This window comes from Gymnoscopelus microlampas (assembly GCF_963454915.1).
Source record: "Gymnoscopelus microlampas genome assembly, chromosome: 7".
In the NCBI taxonomy this organism is placed as follows: domain Eukaryota; kingdom Metazoa; phylum Chordata; class Actinopteri; order Myctophiformes; family Myctophidae; genus Gymnoscopelus; species Gymnoscopelus microlampas.
In genome coordinates this window covers 39,498,414-39,501,497 of record NC_139944.1, presented here as the reverse complement: position 1 = coordinate 39,501,497, position 3,084 = coordinate 39,498,414, and positions in this window count along the sequence as shown.

The following is a 3,084-nucleotide window of genomic DNA, read 5'->3' as shown; positions in this document are numbered from 1 at the left end:
ATCACTGAAACCAATCTTACTCCAATTGGTCAAAGGGGTATTAATAATGTTTTTTCAATGTATAACATACTTCATTGTGAAAATAGCCGATGTACAATCTGACAACTTTTAATGGTTTGTGAGCTTGTAGATCGGCTACTTTCACTAATTTTGGTTCTGAGGAGATGTACAATTTCTTCATTGGTAAATGGTTTGTGAACGAGTGATCTTTGTGTTAGTGAAACAGGGGCTTGGGTCATGACAGAAGGCAAGAGTTTGTGATCCTCAACAGACAATATCAGCCTAGACAAAGCTATAGCACTATAGGTAGTGTTGCAGCTACCTAAGAGTGCCTCACGATCGCAAGGTTTCCGGTTCAAGCCTCACTTGATGCAGACTCATTTAAGTTGAATTGCAAAAAACATGACTCAATCTATTCCGTTTCCATGGCTCTCTCTCTCTCTTCAATCTATTCCGTTTCTATCTTCAATCTATTCCGTTTCCATGTCTCTCTCTCTCTCTCTCTCTCTCTCTCTCTCTCTCTCTCTCTCTCTCTCTCTCTCTCTCTCTCTCTCTCTCTCTCTCTCTCTCTCTCTCTCTCTCTCTCTCTCTCTCTCTCTCTCTCTCTCTCTCTCTCTCTCTCTCTCTCTCTCTCTCAGGGTCGGCCATAGCTGAGTGGTTAGTGAGCCCGCCTAGTGAGCCAGAGGCTCTGGTTGACCCAGGTACGATTCCAGGCCAGGTCAGCAAATGTGTCGACGAAATGAAATTTGTCCCTGAGCAAGACTCTTAACCCCTAATTGCTCACAGGCCCTCATTGGAAACAAGACCGCAAGGACTTTCATGAACTGACCTGTTAAAGGAATTATCATTTCTCTTTCTCTCTCCTGGCCCCGTATTATCGCTGCTTGCAGCTATATTTTGATATTTGTTATTCATTTGATCAGACACAACCCTCTACTGTATAAGCCCTGTATTCAACTCCAAACTCAGACTCTGACAGCTTGCATTTTTGAAATGTACAGTCCTGGATAAGATCATTTGAAAAAGGAAGCTTTATCTGTGGCATTGTGCATTAAATCCTTTGAATAAGTTCTTGTCTTGAGAAAAGAACACATGGTGATACTTTGAATTGTCTCTTTGTGAACAGGCAAATGCCCGGGTAATGAGACAAATCCTTGCCAAAATTAATTTTATGCTTCATCCAGTTAAGGAGACAAGGGCATTATCATTGCATAGTGGTTCTACAACGAAGTGCATTCATTAGGTGGTTTCAGGGAGTTATACGTTTTTTTAAATGCTGGGTTATTAAAAACTAAATGTACTTTTGAATAATAAAAGTATAGGGCCTACTCAAGTAAAAGTTTGACGAACAACTTTTACTTATAGTGTGGAGTAATATTTGAAGAGGAGTATACTCTCTAGACTGAGGTAAAGGGGTTGTGTACCTTGCCCACCACTGATATGGATGACTGACTTAAAATTATTCAAACAAGACAGGTCAAACGCTATAAGATCATGTTTTGAACAGGGGTCATGAAAACAAGTGACAAGTTGGAAGATTGTGGTTCTGCCTTGTCCAAAAGGAATATTGCACTGTGCACAACAACATTGAAATAAATATGTTGGGCTGTGACATGTTTTGAAAAGGTATCCAAGAGAGGCCCTACAACTCTTCTCATGCAATTAGAGGAAGGTGCAGAAACCATCTGGAATGGAAAACACCAATTTTAGAGCCAGTTTGAGCATGGAAATCGTTGAGTCACTGTCCACGCTTCCTGTTTTTCTGTGGCTGCTAGATGTACCATATATGAGTTTACAGACTTGGAAAATTAAGCTTAAAGGAAAACTGAGGTCACATATATATAGATAGATATCAATACCATTATGTCCTCTATGTATTTTAATGTGTACCTGTGATACAGCAGGTGAACGTGTCAATCTCTATAGCAACATTAATCCTCAACCTAAAAACTGGAGTCGGTAGAACTGCTGTTGAAGTTGTTTGTATATAAAGTATTTGAGAGACATCAATGGTGTTCTCAATAATGTATTAGTATTATTCAATGTAACAAAATGTTTGGAGTGTGGATGGATATCTCCAAACAAACTCCACTGACAATGAGTCACTAAGTTATTAATGAGTAATAACTTACTGTAGATGACAATGATGTGACATTTTCCGAAATGTGGCATTTGTAAAATAAACTTGTAACTTTCTGGTTGAGGCCTGATACACTTGCAGTCAAATGAAGCTCATTTGGGTTGACAATCACTGACAAAAATAGTCAATTACAGTAACTGACATTAAGCCATTCAAGCGATTGGATGAAAGACCCACATCTCATTTGGAAAGGCAAAAATCTAATTTAAAAAGAAAATCTAATTTGCTAAATTATACCAAAATTATAAATGTATCAACATTGCATTGGCAGGAAAGTTTGAAAGGTGATTAAATCCCCTGAGTCTTGCTGTCAGTTCACTTGCCAAAAAAGAAGCGTCAGCTTGGTTGCAATGTGTTCTTGTTTAGAAACACATTGATAGTGGTTTGAGTTGGGTTAAAAGTTTGGGAACCCCTGATCTATAATATAAAGAAAAAGGTCCAGAACTTCAATAAGAGCATTTTCCCCTCCATGTTGTTGAAGACACTGCAGCATGTTCAGTGAAAAAACTTGGAATGAAATCAACTTAATATCTGCTGTAGTGTAAACAGTAAAATCCTCAGGGACAATTCATCCATTTGTAACTCTGAAAGTGTACAAATGTAACCAAATTGACCTGTGAGGATCCATTTGGTTTCATTTGCAGACTTTGTAGAGTTAAATTAACAACACTCTAAAGTGTACAGACTAGTTAGTATATGCCGTTCACACCAAGCATGACAACTATAATTCTAAGTGGATGGCAGAGTTCACACCACAACTATAACAAAGATATAGTTATAGTTATCATTATAGTCATCATGCTTGGTGGGCCCTAGTATACAAGACATGCCACAGGGACCCCCGGATCATGTCAACTGGCGAGTGAGACATCATTGTGTCATAACAGGAAGTCTTGCTATCCTACGTGAAGTGCTTTAAAAGGATCTTATTCCTCAAACTACAG